The sequence below is a fragment of the Nannobrachium achirus genome (genome assembly GCF_963921795.1).
Source record: "Nannobrachium achirus genome assembly, chromosome: 8".
Lineage (NCBI taxonomy): Eukaryota > Metazoa > Chordata > Actinopteri > Myctophiformes > Myctophidae > Nannobrachium > Nannobrachium achirus.
In genome coordinates this window covers 5,448,437-5,467,702 of record NC_137817.1, presented here as the reverse complement: position 1 = coordinate 5,467,702, position 19,266 = coordinate 5,448,437, and positions in this window count along the sequence as shown.

Below are 19,266 nucleotides of genomic sequence, written 5' to 3'. Positions count from 1 at the left end.
GGGCTGTTATAGCGCCACCATGAGGCTGATTAAAAAAAAATTAAGAGGCATTTCTTCCTCGGCCTAGTGGGAACGTGTGTGCGCGATTTCATGATAATTGCACTTTGCGTTTGTGATTTGAGGCATTTTGTTCAAAACGGCTCAATCCCACAAACTTTGGAAGCCAATCTTAGCCAATCAGGATGGAATATGCAAAATCGGACAGATCCGTGTCGATCACATGACTGTCGAGATATTGCCTACCGATTTGTAGGATTTTTGGACAAAATCTGTAAGAGTAATGCACAGAAATGTGTTTAGCAAACATCGGCCACTAGTTGGCGCTAGAAAAGGCTCATTTGAAAAATTTAGGGCAGAGGTTCTAGATTGGCATCCAGGGAATGTGTGTGCTCACTTTGGCAGCGACCGGGCCAACGGCGACTGAGATTTGGCACTCACAAACTGCGAGGACGCACGGACGCACGCACGGACGCACGGACGGACACACGGACGGAGGGGAAAACATACTCTCCCTCAGCCTTCGGCTGGTGGAGACAACAAACAGAAGAAAGACCGCGACCAGCACACATCCCTTGCAAGTAGGTGGGACGTTCGCGAACGAATCGAGTATTTTGAACGGCTCTTTGAAATGAACGATGGGATCCGGTTCGCAGTAGGGAGCCGTTCCTTTCTAATGAACAGTGGTGGGAAAATAGCCTACTGCAATCAATGTGGAAATACTCTGCCACAAGTAGAGGTTTTTAATATACTTGAGTAAAAGTACAAACGTATTGGTATCATTCAACATTTAATTAATGTAGCCTACAGAGTACCAATAGTAGAAAGTAGGCAGAATGTCCTGTTTCACAGATTTTCCAATGAATAAAATGTAGAAAAATCTTTTGAAAATAGCCGATCTACAAGCTCACAATGCAACAAATGGCAGGTATGTAGGCCTACCTATATATGGCAGAAATAAATATAGGGTTGAAGTTATTTGTAATTATATCAAAATCTACAAAGTAACTAATGAGCCAGTCTTTTGAACGGCTCTTTGAAAGGAACGGATCCCAGAGATCCGGTTCACTTCAAAGAACCATAAATCACATCTCTAGGAGTCAAAGAAGTACACGCCCATCCTGATCTACAAGCTTACAACGTGGCACGGGACAGACACAGTTTGGTCTTAGGAGATCTTGTTCTGGGTGCGCTACACAGTCATACGACTAATCATAAATCAGGCACCATGAGAAGGACTGAGCGGCACTTTAGCGCAGGAGAGTTAATGTCAGAGCTGGATGTAGGCCTACATGAAACGTGTCAAAGTGAACTCATATCGTCAAAATAGGACACAACTTCCATATTGAAGCTTTTTTTTTTTCGTTGCGTGAGGCGGTGTTGTGTGTTGAGTCAGTGGATAATAACGTCATGTGTTTGTATGTGCGTGTGCGTGCGTGTTGCAAAGCACAGCTCTCAGAACAGCCCGTGGCATCTTGTATTCATTATATTATGTAGGCCTATTATTGCTGTGTTCGAGCCCGACTCAATCGGGATAGAATCCTGTAGCGTGCGGCGCGCCCGACTGTTCAAAACGGCTAGTCTGAGCCCGTTTAGATTATCTGGTAAAATAATCTGAAAAATTATCCTGTAGTGTTTAATTCTACCCGATTCAGTCGGGCCCGATTATCTTGTAGTGTATTGCCAGTTTAAGAGAATATAATGTATTCAGCCCCTAACTTGTATTCCTTATAATGAATAATACATCCTTATCTGATGTACTCACCTGTCTTTAGGTTCTCAGTATTTCAGTATAAGTCCTGTTGACTGAAGGTTTTGTCAAGACAAGACCGTGTAGGCCTGTGCTGCTACCAAACAACTAGTTATTGACTTTCACTTTCGATTTACAGAGAAACTTCTCCAAGCAAGCCGTTAACCCTTCACAGCCTCCACTCTTCGATGTCCATCTCTTTCTCATTCCTTTCCTCTCTATGAGGATGCAGGAGCAGGACGAAGCACACAATGGGCTTACAGTGTACTTCTCTTAAGGCCTCTCCACACCAAAAAGTCTGCAAAGAACTTGCAAAGGACTGCAAAGAACTGCAAAGAACTTGCAAAGGACTGCAAAGAACTGCACAGAACTTTGTCTGCCGACTGTATGCCGACTGTACTTACTGTACGCAATTGTGCGCATGCGCGGGGAGATCGCATGAAATACCATTCCAAACCAGGAGGTGGCAGTAGTCTGAAAGGCTATTTTCACTCCATAGTTGATCGTCCCTGCATGCCGTCGCTGTCGGAAAATGCTGTTATTAAGCCTATTATTTATATTATTATTTGGATAAAGTAGTACAACCTTTAAAACCAATCATAATCCTTTAAAATTGTATCATGATCTGACACTTTCACAACAGCTTGTTGCTGCTTCAGCGTTCTGCCTCCGCTGCTGTGTGCAGTTGTATTATTTTGTCATACGATACGATGGTGTGACGTCGCGCATTGAAAATATCAGAGCTACAAGCTCACAACATGTCGGAACTTGAAGCGTTGTGAGCTTGTATGTCTGCTATGCTCGACACGCACCGTCATACGCTGAAGCACACATCCAGCCTTTCACAGCTGAAAGAGGAGGTAATCTAACCACTAGTAGGCACGGAGGCACTCTGTACGTGACTGTTCTCCGTGCAGAGGAGAAGAAAAAAAACAACAACACGGGCAGCTGCTGCACTATTACTAGCCCACTTTATTCTGCTGTGTTTAGTGTGTTGTCTCGGTGTCCTCTGTGACTGTGTGGAAACAGTATGTATGCCAACTGTAACCAAACTGGACCCAGTTGAAACGTGGACGTGGATATTATACAATCAAGCACCTTTCTCGCAGTTCACTCGCGCCCACTTTATTCAGTTCAGTTGTGTGTAGTGTGTTGTCTCGGTGTCCTCTGTGACTGTGTGGAAACAGTATGTATGCCAAACAGATAGCTACCAGCGGATTGTGTGTTGTCTTTTATCCGCTCTCGTTGGCTCATTTCACTGCCGACGGCCAAGGGACCGACTCAACAAAACCGAGCAAGTCCAGTTTCCCAGTTCTCGGTCGATAACGCTCCCGACCCGCTGCCGAAAACCTGACGATGAGCTCCCGTTCGGCAACCGACGCTATCCGCAGCCTTCCGCCGCCAAATCGTCGACGAATCTGTGCGGTTAAGAGTGGCCTTTACTCTGCCTCTGAATTTAACTGCTGTGCTGCCTCTGGTGACTGAATTTACTGGCAGTTTGGTCTCTCAGCTAATTTCAATTTCAATATGAACTGCAGAAAAAAAACAGGACATTGAATGCATACTATGTATTAAACCATGACAGCATTATAAGGAATGGTAAGATTCAGAGCCTTTATGTAATGTTTTTGTTTTGTTTGTTTCTTCTATGTAAAGTAAAGGCGCAAAAGTTATTGTAATGGCACAACATTAAACAGGGTATCATAATCCGTCTTTTAACAAAATAACTTGAGAACCGATGCCCAGACGTTCATAAAACCTAACACACAGAATAGGGACGCTAGGTTATATCATATTCTCTCCCCCTGTATGGATACCCCCACCCCTAGACAAATGCAAACAGTAAATGAAATATTTACAACCCCCAAGCTTTAGGATCGACATTTGGCAGCACAATTCATCAGGGTATATAGCGATACATTACGGAAATGGTTCCAATAACATGTGTTGACACTTGCGGGCTGAACATTTGAATTGCATCGGCAGTCAACCTGATCAGACAATAGCATTTGCCTGGAAGGAGCAACATCTTGAACCCTTTAATTATTAGTCGGGGACCCACATGGCCAAAAGCTCAAAGAAAAGAGGGGTACCTGTGATTTTCTGCCGTACTTTTTATTTCTGTTTTATCTATTAGTTTGGTCATTAAGGTCCACAGAATGAGAGGCCTGCTCTGCCGGAAAGTTCGCGAAAAAAAGTTAGAGGCATTTTTGTGTAATAAAGCCTTCATTTTTTGACCCTGTGATATGAACTAGGTTTCCTTTCTTAAAGTGCTCATTAAGTTGTGTAGAATGTCAATAAATCATTCCTAGATACACAGAACACGTGTGAACAACAAGTCAAGAATCTCCCAAAGCCTTTCCAAATGATTTATAGCCAATTTATGTACAAAAATGTACCCGTTTCTTGCATTTTTCCCAATAATTATATCTTTACTTCAATAGTAGTCTCGCGTAGCCAGACAACTATTCCACAATCTCTGAATGCTATATAGAGTCTGGAACAACAGCTCCCGAACGGCGAGTATCGAAAACGGGCATTAACGTTCAAAAAAATATATTTTAAAATGTCATTTCTGCTAAGCAGCAAGCTAAACATGCTTATATGATTTTTATTTATATAATGATAAATATGTGTGATGTGAGACTGAAACGGAAGTGACGTGGGGGCTTCACTTCCGCTTCATCTCGCACTCACCGTTTCTATTTCCGTCTGCCAGACTGTATGCTGGGAGCATTTGACCAAATCGCGGAGGCAACAGTCTGGCCACGCGAGACTACTTCAATAGTAATCAACTTTGCCATGGCTTATGACATCAGGCAATGTTTCATCCTTTTCAGCAATCTTTATAGTTATTTTTATTACAATATTATTAAAATCAACCCTAAATTAAAGGAACTGTGGTGATTTTATTACCCTTATGCTCCAAATTCATATAGCCTTTTTCTGGCAGAAAAAACCTGTACCCCCTCAAAAAACAAAACAAACATGTAACACAACACATTCAAGTATTGTTTTATCATAAACAGCTGTTATCTTATACAGTATATGAATTGATAAAACAGGAAATTAAACATTTAGCTGAATAAAATCAAGATTATGATATCTAATATCACGAAAATGAAAATACCTAACGATTAACTCATTCACTGTCACTGTTCTCAAGTATGAGTTCAACTTGTGAACATTTGTTGGGGTCCCCAGTGCAGAGACATGCAATTACACAGCTCTTGCACATGAGCATCCTCTGGTACACTTGCTCTTCTTGCAGCGGCAGTATTTGGTGCATTTATATTCTGCAGGTTTGGCATCCTTCAGCATCATGGTTGCCACTAGCTTACCACTGACAAGCTCTCCCAAAGTTGGTTGCAACAGGGTAAGTTGGCTGAGACATGTGTGCTCGTTTACATACAGCCAACTGATGCAGGGCTCTGTAAAGGTGTAATTGGAAGGCATCTTCAGGTGGAAGACAACGCATGTCTCCTTTGATGTTGCCAAAAAGATGAGCTCGCAGTGCATCCAGATTACCACTGAAATCACTCCTCTCATACAGTGAAACCATGTATCGTCTAGCCGCCGTCACAACATCTTCTGTAACTTCCAGACTTTCCCCAGAGTCTCCATATCGGCACAGAGGCAGAAGGACTTTTGGGTGCTCAACAGCAGTTTTGTAGGCACGCCTTTTTCCTCTTCTGTAAAGATAGCTAGCTCACTGTGTCACATCCAGTCAGTATGTAGCTGCTGAGGAGTATGCATGAAAGATCTAAAGCTTCAACATCATACTTCACTGCCAGGGCATCCACAATTGCATGAGCAGGTAGGTAAGTGTCCATCTTCTTTACCCATAACTCATGTAGGCCATCCATGTGTGTGATGTAGTATATGCACATCATGATCACATCTGTGTCAGTAGCCACAACTACAGACCGTTCGTGGTGCAGATGTTGTACTGCGAGCACTGTGAGCTCATCTTTTTGGCAACATCAAAGGAGACATGCGTTGTCTTCCACCTACTGAAGATGCCTTCCAATTACACCTTTACAGAGCCCTGCATCAGTTGGCTGTATGTAAACGAGCACACATGTCTCAGCCAACTTACCCTGTTGCAACCAACTTTGGGAGTGAGCTTGTCAGTGGTAAGCTAGTGGCAACCATGATGCTGAAGGATGCCAAACCTGCAGAATATAAATGCACCAAATACTGCCACTGCAAGAAGAGCAAGTGTACCAGAGGATGCTCATGTGCAAGAGCCGGGGCCAAGTGTGTAATTGCATGTCTCTGCACTGGGGACCCCAACAAATGTTCACGAGTTGAACTCATACTTGAGGACAGTGACAGTGAATGAGTTAATCGTTAGTTATTTTCATTTTTGTGATATTAGATATAATCTTGATTTTATTCAGCTACATTTTTAATTTCCTGTTCTATCAATTCATATACTGTATAAGATAACAGCTGTTTATGATAAAACAATACTTGAATTTGTTGTGTTACATGTTTGTTTTGTTTTTTGAGGAGGTACAGGTTTTTTTCTGCCAGAAAAAGGCTATATGAATTTGGAGCATAAGGGTAATAAAATCACCACAGTTCCTTTAATTTAGGGTTGATTTTAATAATATTTTGTGTGGAATAACTATAAAGATTGCTGAAAAGGATGAAACATTGCCTGATGTCATAAGCCATGGCAAAGTTGATTACTATTGAAGTAAAGATAAAATTATTGGGAAAAATGCAAGAAACGGGTACATTTTTGTACATAAAATGGCTATAAATCATTTGGAAAGGCTTTGGGAGATTATTTCTTGACTTGTGTTGTGTGTTGGTCACACATGTGTTCTGTGTATCTGGGAATGATTTATTGACATTCTACACAACGTAATTAGCACTTTAAGAAAGGAAACCTAGTTCATATCACAGGGTCAAAAAATGAAGGCTTTATTACACAAAAATGCCTCAAACTTTTTTTCGCGAACTTTCCGGCAGAGCAGGCCTCTCATTCTGTGGACCTTAATGACCAAACTAATAGATAAAACAGAAATAAAAAGTACGGCAGAACATCACAGGTCCTCTCCAATTTTGGGGACTGGGTCCCCGACTATATGTTTCCAAATCCAAATGTCAAGCGGTTATACCTGCTGCTGCTGCTCACAACAGCTGCCTGCTATCACACAAACATGCGGGCGTGCAGGCGCACACACACACACACACACACACACACACACACACACACACACACACACACACACACACACACACACCAGGGGCGTCACAATGGGGGGGGGGACTGAGTTACTAAGACAGATAGATAGAACACAATACTTTGCACAGGGAAATGTCAGTAACAAAGAGGACAACATAAAAAAGCAGTCTTAAAAAATAAGGAAAATGGGAGGTATGGGGTTAGTTTATTAAGATACACTGCACTGCACACCTGTCCGATATTAAAAGCTTTTATAATAGTTGATAAAGGAAAAAGGAGAAAATAAGAACAGATTTATTACAGACAAGTGCTATGAGTTCACTTGTCATATTAGTGCAGTGTCAATTTATTCCACAGGATGGCAGTCTAAGCACAAGTTAACACAGCTGAGTGAGTCTACTGCTGATAATTACACTAGCAGGTGTGTCTTATTAGCTCTCATTAACCAGATCTGCGCATCCCTGCTGACAAGACAGCCATGAGCCTGGTATAGTTTGGATTTTCCAACAGTTTGTCTACCTCGAAGGTGTTGTTCAAGGTGCAGCAGAGCAGAGTAGACTAGCAATAATTTATCAAGACATTACCTTGCTGTACTCGATAAAATGTTAAGCAGATTCAGAGCCCAGCTGGTAACACCATGCTTCAAATATAAACTATCCAAATGGACGGAAGAGGAACTGTTTGTACTTTTTCAAAGAAAGGCGAAGGCCTCCAAAACTCTTTCATCATTGTCAGAGGAGGGACAGATCGACCATGGACACAGACTGTTTGAAACAATTCTGAAGCCCGAATTGAAGTTACAGAGAACAGGTAGGCTATGTGATGTTTGTTTTGTAGGTCCATTTAGGTCCTGTTCCAACAGGAGAGAGAAACGGAATGAACAATAAAGGGAGTTGGCCTATTAGTATTATTAGCATAGGCGATTTTAGCCTGGACAGATTTAGTCACATTACTACACTATGGAAATAATAATAGCAGTCAGAGAATCCTTTATACCAGAGAGTTGCATATTAAAGGAACAGTCCAGCATACAGTAGACCAGTGTTTCTCAATCTTTTTTGGCTTGAGCACCCCCTTTCCCAGATCTTTGAATCCAAGTACCCCCTTTTCCCGCCCCCCAAAAAAAAAAGTTTCCTTATAACTGCATAAAATCATCACAAAATAAGAAAGGGAGTGAGAGTTTCAAACAGTGCCTCGTGACTCCTGAACAGATGTTCATGTCAATAACTTACGGTCATTCAAACATCATTCAAACACATCCCAGTTGCCTGGTACCATAATTTGGGTTAGCAACTATCAAGCTCACAACAGTTTCTCCAAGTGTCATCATTAAACATAACAGTGCTTTAGGCCTACTTCTATTTTCCTCTTTTTGGGGCATTTTCTCTGAGTACCCCCTGCAGTACCTCCGCGTACCCCTAGGGGTACACGTACCCCCATTTGAGAAACACTGCAGTAGACTACAGGCCATGTAGCAGTTGTATAGGCCTGTGTAAATAGCAGGTGGGCTACAGAACAACACATTGACAACAGACAACACTATTGCCATACTGGTAATTGTAGATTTTATACAGTGCAAATACACCATCCTATATGAACATATGATTAAATAAAAACGGTACTCAATCTTTAAAGTAGCCTACCATAAGCCAATAAAACAATTAAACTAGGAGACAGTTGCAAAGTAAGCAAAACAACTGCTTGCTTATCTGTTCTCTCATTCACACACGTCAGGGTGATGGATAGACAGTTTTTTTTTTTTTTTTTTTTTTTTTTTTTTCAATTTGGTCAATTTTCAGGGTTTCAATTATCTACTTATAGCTATTATTATGAATATTTAGAGCTCACATAAAAACCTAAGCTGAGCTATAGATCTGTCCTATCCACACACGGTTAGCAGACTGAACTCCACAGCAATACATGCTCTGCACTATGTGTGTAGGCCTATAGGCCTATACTCACCCAATAATGAATTCCTCAGATATTGTCCTCTATAGACTATAGTTTCATATCCATTTGAAAGTAGAAAACCTGTGTTTAGTCAAATATCTCCACCATCTCCTCTCTGGATCACTGTAATGTCATGGGAACCCCTCTAACAGAATGGGTTTGCCGCTCTGACATCACGCTCTGGCTTCACTGTGATGTCACACTAACAGAATCCCTTTTATGCCCATATATGGAGTTCCCTGATGCAATCAATATTAAGCCCATATTTAACAGGACTTAATATGGGAATGCCCATATATGGAGGCCACATCGGCACCATACAGTATACCACACTAACAGAATCCATATATGGCCAAGACAGATAGCCAATTGACAGCCCATATCTGTGTGGCTGGTTCTACAGACAGGGATCTCCATGTTTGGGCATAAAAGGGTATGATGTCAGATGTCATAGCCATCATAGGACTTTCACATAACGAATAACTGAGTGAGCATGTTTGGGGTCTCACAACATATCGCCATATACAGTACATGGATCTCCATATTTGGGTACCAGGGTCTCCATATACAGTATGGGTAACTGGTCCGATATACATCACTAGCCAGATGGCCAAGACATGGGGCGAGGTCGCTTGTCGCCCTGAGGTGTCTTACTAATTTAGAAACGAGTGGTACGTAGGACCATTGAGTGATTTCCAATGAGCGCTTCCAAACTCCACCTGCACAGAACTTATTGAAGCAAGTAGCTCATAACATGTCAACGGTGGATTTTTATGAAACAAACAATTTGCAGTTGTACTGAAAGCTTGAATTATCCTCTTTCTATCTGTAATGTGGTTGAGTTTCACGTCGTTTAAAGGGGTTATGTCACAACCCAAAAATTAACATTATGATACAGTAGGTCACGTGGTTTTCCTAGAAATGTTTTGAAAACAGGGCGGGACCGTATCACAGATTGATTGACATTTGCTCTGGTAACGCATGTCACACTGGCATCAAACCGACCAGGAAAACCAGGAAGTGACATTTACAGGAAAATGTATTTTATTTCTAAATCTGTGCATATAAAATATATTCGTATCGTATCGAGGCTACCAACGTTCTCCTCCCAACCTCTGGGACACCTTAAGCGGCCATGTCCTGCTGTCTCTTCCCTAGAAGCAGAGTGTGTGTGTGTGTGTGTGTGTGTGTGTGTGTGTGTGTGTGTTGTGGCAGAAAATAGCCCAGTTTTGGACATACAAGGTTTCCATCCACCCACCAACAGACTCCTGGCCTACAGTCTTAAGAAAGACGTAGTGAGAGATGCTTTGAAAATTAGAACGTTATCACTTGTTAACACAACACATGTTATTTCTAATCATTTTGTGGTTTCTTTTTCTCCCCTCATTCTCCATCCCAGATGTCCTGCCTTCCCAAGTGAAGAAACATATTTGTGACCAGTGTGGCAAAACGTTCAGCCATGGAAGTCATCTCAAACGTCACCAGAGAATTCATACAGGAGAAAAGCCCTACAACTGTGAGCATTGTGGGAGAAGGTTCAGCCTAAAACATAATCTCAAACGTCACCAGAGAATTCATACGGGAGAGAAGCCCTACAACTGTGACCAGTGTGGGGAAACATTCAGCCTTGGAAGTAGTCTCAAACAACACCAGAGAATTCATACAGGAGAGAAGCCCTACAACTGTGACCAGTGTGGGGAAACATTCAGCCAAGGAAGTAGTCTCAAACAACACCAGAGAATTCATACAGGAGCAAAGCCCTACAACTGTCAGCAGTGTGGGGAGAAGTTCAGACAGATGACTGATCTCAACCGTCACCAGAGAATTTATCATACAGTAGAAAAACCCTACCACTGTGACCTGTGTGAGAAATGGTTCAGCACTGACGCAGGCCTCAGAGATCACGAGATAATGCATGCAGAGAACTACTACTTCTGTGACAAGTGTGAGAAATGGTTCAAACGTCACAGCTCCTTAAAGAGACACATTAAAGCCATTCACACTTGAACAAAGCACTCCAAGAAGGGCTTTAACCGATATGTTGCTTTTAAAGAAGTGAACAAGAATTCACACTGGAGGGAAGCTCTTCTGTTGGGAGTTGTGTGAGAAAAGTTTTTAATGGAGACAAATGTTAGTCTCTCCATGTGCACTTGAGTTATGCCCACTGGCTGATATTATTTCACTTTTTCGACAACATTGGTCTCAACAATTATTATTCAGCCAATGAGTCACAATTTGAGCCACTTTCAATGTGTCATCCCTGATTTAAAAAATAGTTCTCAAATAGAAGATTTTATTTTTATTTTTAGAAAATGTTACATATTTTGTTAAGTTATGGGCCATCAGTAATCAGTGCAGAATCAGCATCAGAATAAAAATTGTGACATCACCCAGAACTTGTCTTGTGCCTGTTTCCCCCGAAAATAGCTGATCTACAAGCTCACCAAAGTGAGTAAAGTGTGTTTTTTCTCTTATTTCTTTTTTGTTATTAAATATGTCAGTTATTTCTTAGTATATTTTGAGTTATTTGTAATTTATCTGTTGTTTACAAAGCCTAAAAGCTGATCTGAAATGTAATATTTATTTTTATGTTCCTGTGTTCAATGCCAAAAACAAATCGTTAAAGGATGACTTCATCCACATTCAACCTATCTTTATAATTGCTCATTATACTATTGTACCATTTGTTTGAACAGAAACCCGTCTACCAGTGACATCATCGATGAGGAATTCAAGATAATAGAAACTTCAGGCTAAAAAGTCACTGGTAGGTGGGTTTCTGAAATGTCCACAAAACATTGGACCAGATTATCCTCATCATTAAGGAACAATTATATGAAGTTGGCTGAAAGTCTAACTGTCATCTGTCAACTATATCTTCCATTTCAATTCAGATATTGACATTTGGTCTTTTCTAGGATGTAGAGGGATGTCCTGGCTTCACGTATGGCAAGTTTTAAACCTCTCAGAGCTTCCATTGTGAATCTACAGGAGTTTATATGCCTCAACCCCCAGACGGACAGGCCTTATTTTTAGTTTGGGGTGTATAACTTTATATATCAATTTCACCACTTTTGCAAAAAGATATTTTTATACAAGAATCCATTTCATGTATGGGAGGCCTTAGAGATGAGGAAAAACTATCTTGTGTTTGGTTCTACCTCCGGTAGGGGTATCTCGAAAACTAAAGCACTTTTTGACAATTTGTCACAGGCCTATTAGGGCAAAATCTGTAGGAGCAGTGGCCAAAAATGTGTTTAAAAAAATCGGCTTGAAGGTGGCGCTATATGGGACAGATCCATATTGATGAGATGAGTGTATACATACTGTGTACCGATTTGCGTGATTTTAGGGCAAAATCTGTAGGAGCAGTGGCCAAAAATGTGTTTTAAAAAATCGGCCTGAAGGTGGCGCTATATGGGACAGATCCATGTTGATGACATGAGTGTAGACATTCTGTGTACCGATTTGTGTGATTTTAGGGCAAAAATTGTAGGAGCTGTGTCCAAAAATGTGTTTAGCAAGAATGGGCCTCATGGTGGCGCTCGAAGAGGGCCATGTGAGAATTGATGGGTTAGGATTGTGGTTTGGCAGGCAAGGAGTGTGTGTGCAAAATGTGGCAAGGATCGGGGCAACGGTTGCGGAGATATGAGCAGGGAAAAAGTGTGACGTGTGACTGACTGACAGACGGACAGCCGGTGGAGGTTTTGGTAGTAAATGCGACCTGACGGTCGCAACAAAGGCTGTGCAGGTAGACCACATGAAATGCCCCTAAAAGGTTATTATAAAAATTAAAAAGAATAATATTCACAAACAGAAATCACAAAACCTCTATTTTGGCATCTGTCACTTGAATTAAAGTGACTTTATTGACATCAAGAAGTCAGCTCCCTTCGTGGCATCTAAATCAGGCAAACCCACAATGCAATGCTCATTGTTGAGCGGTGGAGCCGCTCCTCTGTTTCGAAACGTCCATGTGTGTGGGTGACTTTGTCTGTCTGTAGCCTGCAATACCTTGTATGACCACACATGTTAAGGGAGGACAAACCTTCAGCAGTGCTGGCATTTATTGATGTTTGGCTGCTGATAAAGCAGGGCTCTGTGGGCCCTCGGACCAGAGTGGCTGGGGAGGAGGTGCAGGGCACAACATCTGTGTTAGCCTTTATATTAAAAAAAATGATTTCAACTCCCAGCTTGCACAGCTGGTCCATGCTCACTGCTCAGTAATTGGTATAGCCAGCAGGGGCGTCACACCAAACTCTGGGCCCTGGGTACAAGGATTCACTGCGGGGCCCCCCAGGAATGTTAACTATTGAAAAATAGCAGATATACAAGCTCACAGAGTGGCACCGAGTGCCGCGCTGCAAGCTTGTAGATCTGCTATTTTTGAAAAATCATGAAAAATGTGTGCAAGAAACTTATGTTTCTATGTCAGTAGTGCTCAAACGTTTTCATGTCAAGGACCCCGAAGATATGTATTTGGCCACGGACCCCCATCTCAAAATATTTCGTTCCAGGGACCCCCCCAGAAGCAAAATTTGAGTTACAAATGTTCGCTTAAAAAATACATATTCAAAGATTTGCACACATTTTCACGACTTTTCAAAAAATAGGAGATCTTGTATATCTGCTATTTTTCAATAGCTAAAGTTACTAGGGCCCCTCCACCTTGGGCCCTGGTAACTCAGTCCCACTTTCCTACCCCTTGTGACGCCCCTGATAGCCAGAAAAAACATGTTTCTGAAACGGAGGGAGAGAGAGAGAAGAGCCTCGTCTCTTCACACATAGCGGGGAAAAAGTTCACGAATGGGTGAAATGAGTACATGTTGGTGTACTTTATTTGAGGGTTTGTTTATTTGTGGGCGATAATTACATTATTTGTTTGTGTTGTGCTGTTGTATCCTACGGACTCACCTGCCAGTGAGGAGCCCCCACCGGGAGAACGTAAGGCATTCGTCCTACTCCTCCCACCAAAAACACTCCCAGCCTATGGGGCTTTTGAGCCATGGCCCGTGACATCATTATGTAGTCAGACCTCCAAGCAGATTTATTGTCAATATCTGTCAGTATCATCCTCCCAGCCTATAGGAGTACATGCAATGACCAGTATCATCCTCCCAGCCTATAGGAGTACATGCAATGACCAGTATCATCCTCCCAGCCTATAGGAGTACATGTAATGACCAGTATCATCCTCCCAGTCTATAGGAGTACATGCAATGACCAGTATCATCCTCCCAGCCTATAGGAGTACATGTAATGACTAGTATCATCCTCCCAGCCTATGGGAGTACATGTAATGACCAGTATCATCCTCCCAGCCTTTGGGAGTACATGTAATGACCAGTATCACCCTCCTCCTCGCTCGGCTCCCCCTGAACAGCGGCCAATGGACCAATCCCCAATCACATACACACCCATTGTAACAGTTACAATGGGTGTGTATGTGATTGGGGATTGGTCCATTGTGTTCACATACCGTAGAAGCCCGACAAATCTGGACGCACCACAGTGGATTTGAACCCACAACCTCCGTGGTGGTGGTGGGCAAGGACGTTTACCTCTGCGCCTTTCAACTACAAACTGTACCCATCTATTAAGGCAGGGGTCTTCAACTTTTTCAGGCCAGGGACCCCTTAGTTGAGAGAGAGAGATGAAGCAGGGACCCCCACAACCATATAGTTTCATCGTTTGACAGCACAATCATCAGTGTATTTTGGATTCATGTCAATTTGTGTTTTCAGATTAACCTGACTTGCGTCAGATGGTGGCAGTAGTGCGCTACCGCCCTACTTTACCATCTGAGCTCTCTCGGTGGGAGTTGATAACACTCGTAAAGCCCCGGGCCGGACCAATCAGCGGCAGCTACGGGCGGGCTCTGAGCGGCTCTGAGCCAATAGAGTCTGATTGCAGACCACGTGGAAACCCAGGAGGCGGATTCTGGGTGGAACGTCACGCAGACAGGCCAATATGAGTGGTTGGAGTTGGCACTCCCAGACTGTGATAGACAGACGGCCCCATCCAATCACCTGCTAAATTATTTCAAAAAATGGCCCGCCCCTTACATCGAGTCTGCCGGAGCAATCCCAGATGGATAGTAAGCAGAGCGGTATACGCACTGCTGCTATCATCTGGCGCAAGTCAGGTTATTTTCAGATATTTAACCACTTGAACCGTCAATACTTAATAAACTTGACCTTTCACTCTGTACTTAGTCTGCTCTTTTTCAACGCGAGGCGTTGTGAGCTTGTAGATCGGCTATTTTTGGCTAAAGTTCTCAGAATATGGACACTAGGGTTCAAGTGGTTAATATAAAAAAGGAGGAAAAAGGTTTCTATCACACAAAGATTTGGAGGACCCCCTGTAGTAACTCTGAGGACCCCCTAGGGGTCCCGGACCCCCTATTGAAGACACCTTCTCTTACTTAGGATGTATCCTTGAAGCTAATCTTTCCAGCGAAAAGATGACTTCAAAAGTAATACAAAAAATCAACCAACGAACTCGTTTCCTACAGAGGATCGCCCCAATGGTCAACTTCAACACACTGAAGACCATAGCTGGTGCAATAATCCAGCCCCTCTTTGACTATGGAGTCCACGTATGGTATCGTGACGCCCCACAAGCCCTAAAAACTAAACTCCAAACAGCCCAAAATAAACTAATTAGGGTCCTGCTTAACCTTCCCAATCAGACTCACCTCACCGCTACTCACCAGTTAAGAGTGGGGTGGCTCAGAGTAGATGACAGAGTACAGCAACTTGCAATGGGCCTGGTGTACAAGATACACTACACCACTATGATACCCAAGTACCTGTCAAAATACTTTATAAACGTTAAGGATGTCCATAATTACAACACCAGAGGCAGTGCCACAGATCACGTTCAACCCAGAGTCAACTCAAAGAAAGGGTCGAACTCGTTCTTCTGCTACACCACAAAAATGTGGAATGCCTTACCGAAGGCCATAAAGGAGTGTGGATCACTAGCATCCTTTAAAATTGCCCTAAAAAACCACTTACAGGCAGCAGCCGTTCACAACTGGTAAAAACCTAGCCCAACCCTACCCTCCCTGCCCCTTCCTTGTATATACTGTACATACTGATTGTTTAGACTTACTGTTACCTGCCCCTTCCTTGTATATATTGTATATACTGTACTTACTGATTGTATAGACCTACTGTTTTCTTTTTTTTCTTTACATATCTACTGCATAGTACTGTGTTCTATTTGTCTGTCATTCAATGTTATATGAGATACTTTAATGGTTTCCTGTTGAAATAAGCTTAGTCTTTTCATGGATCTCCTTTTAGTAGACCTTGTACCAGTGAACTGTACCGTCATGAATCTGTACATTTTCCTATGCAAACTTCTAATAAAGCCTTCAATCAATCAATCAAAACCTGTATTAAGGGATTACTTTGTTTTTATTTTATTGTTTAAATTAAGGGTAAACATTTCAACATTTCAATACAGCAATGTATTGATATAAAAATAAAATGCACTCTTCTACCATCTGTACTTTTTGATTACTTGAGTATCCTTAAAAGCAAGTAGGCTTGCTTTAACTCAAGTACAAATTTGACTGAGCAACTGAGCAAATTTTCCCCTGCATAATATTTGAGCAGGAGTATCTGGATATTATCTGAAGTGGTGGACACAGTAGTACTCAAGTGCAGTACAAATAGATACACAGAAAGCCGTGCACAATACGTCCAGTATTCATGGGGTTAATTTGTAGTCCTAAACGGCCACGTTGAGGACCAACAAAGGTGTTTCAATGTGTTTGATTGGCATGGAACTGATGTTCTACGCCAATCAGAACACCTGTGTTGGTCCTCAACATGGCAATCCATGGCAATCCAAATGCAATCCATGAATATGTGTAACTGTGGACATGACGTCTCATCACCTCCCTCCATGACACAGCTCTCCATCTGTCCGTCCGTCCATCCATCCATCCTTCCGTCCACTACAATGTAGTTATTCAGTCACCAGCTCTCTCAAAACTATAGTCACTAATAGTCCACTACTGTTGCTGTTCTTAGTCATGGCTGCCAGTTCCCACCTGATGTCATGTGTGAGTCCTGACTGCTCCACACTGTACTGAATAACTGCTAGCTTGCATAATGACTTCAGACTAGGACTCAAGTCTAAGATGTACAGGTCTGTTGTGGGCTCTCCTCCAAAGAGGATGATACGATCTCCCACCATGCAACAGCACATCCCTCTCATCCCACCCGGGCCTTTTCCCTTGGGCTTAATCTTCTTCCAGGTGGAGGACTCTGGATTGAATTTCCACAAATCATTGAAGGTCTGTTTCCTGTTGTTGCCACCAAATATGTACAGCTCTCCATTGTAGGTAAAGGCTGAATGATCACAGCGTTGTTCTGGAAGGAGCTGTGAAGAAGGTGTACTCAGCCAGCAGTTTGTCTCAGTGTCAAACACTCTGATGCTGTAGTATTCATTCTGGCCCCCGTAGCCTCCAAATACAAACATCTTTGTCCCGATGATGGTGGCAGAGTGACAATATGAAACAGGTGGTGTAGTGCCTCTGGTGTTAATTAAAGACCAGACCATTATGGTGGTGTCCAACTTGTAGATGTCATTAGACATCTGGTAGCTGTATCCTCCATGGACATACATGAGCTTCCCAAAGACACAAGCTGAGTGACCCTCCCTCCCCTCTGGAACAGTCCCTGACACCCTGGGCTTCAACCACCTGTGGGTGTCGACATCAAATGCGTAAAGAATGTTGCATTGTGGGTAGCCTCCCCAGATGTAAATGATATCTTGTATCAGTACAGCTGTATGTCCCCAGCACCAGGAGGGAACCTCAACAGGACGTTCTCGTCTTCCAGTCGTCACTGGAGGCAACTTCCTCCAACGCAGAGACACTACATTGAAGATATGGACTTCAATCTGATCACTCTCATTGACACTACTGTACCATCCAAAGTAGTAAACCTTGGGGTCCACAGGAACAGCAGCATTATAACAATGTGTTGGTCCTTCCTTCAGACATACGGTCCACCTCAACATTTCTCAAACAGACAACGATGAATAGAAGCAGTGTTGTTGAATACAGTGATATTACGGTATGTGTTCTGACACTTATATTGGTACCTTCCAATTACTGATGTCATGTTGATGACATCAGTCTTGTCCAATTATGGTGTCCCACCCGACCTGGCGGAGATGTGCACTCGACTGAGCACACATTTCTAGTTAGTTAATTCAACATTTTACTTGAGTAAAAGACAAATACTGTTGTCAAAACATACATTACCAAACAAAAAAGTCATTTTATGCTATCATTTATCACTTAATGCACTGTCTGTGTTAAATATTTTCAAAATCTACAAAGTAACTTGTAACGGAGTTTAATCAAATAATTGTAGTGGAGTAAAAAGAGAGAGAGAGAGAGAGATTATGCAGATATGCAAAGCAATATTTATGTGTATGTTAATTAGGGATGGAACGATAATCGATATTATCGTTTATCACAATAATCGTATCATGGAGATTAAAAATTATCGTGAAATTATCCTGTCATGCACTGGGATCAATTCACATTTTATTGGCCGCGGATCTACAAGCTCACAGATCAGAGCTTGTAGATCGGCTTTTTTTTTTTTTTGGCAAATGTTCCGCCTGTAGTGTTCTATATCCAGAATAATAATATAAAGACTCTCGGAGACCGGACTGCCGTGTACTCTCTTTACTGGTCATGTTCTGAATAATCAAGGTAACACCTGTGTCGCATTTTAATCACAAACATCACATGCACCTGTGTCATACATTCTGGTACATGCATCTCAATACATATATATACAAACAGTATATACTTACTGTTTGTTTAGACTTACTGTTTTCTTCTTTTTTCATTTTATTTTATTTACATATCTACTGCATATAGTACTGTGTTCTATTCCTCTGTCATTCAATGTTATATGAGATACTTAAACGGTTTCCTGTGGAAATAAGCTTAGTCTTTTCATGGATCTCCTTTTAGTAGACCTTGTACCAGTGAACTGTACCATCATGAAACTGTACCTTTTCCTATGCAAACTTCTAATAAAGTCTTCAATCAATCAATCAATCAATACAACCAGTGGCCCTGGACACTACACCGCCCCAATATAATGGATGCCGGGGATATTTTGATTATCGTGATAATATCTTAAATCGCAATCACAATAATCTTGACAAGACATTTATCGTCCCATCCCTATACCCAATGTTAAGAATGCTTGATTCTGATTGGTCAATGGCTTAATTCATCTGGGTGTTATTTCTGTATATTGACCGATCAGCTCTAGAACAGACGCTGTCCAATCAAAGGCTCAGAGCACCTGCTGCTGTTATATTA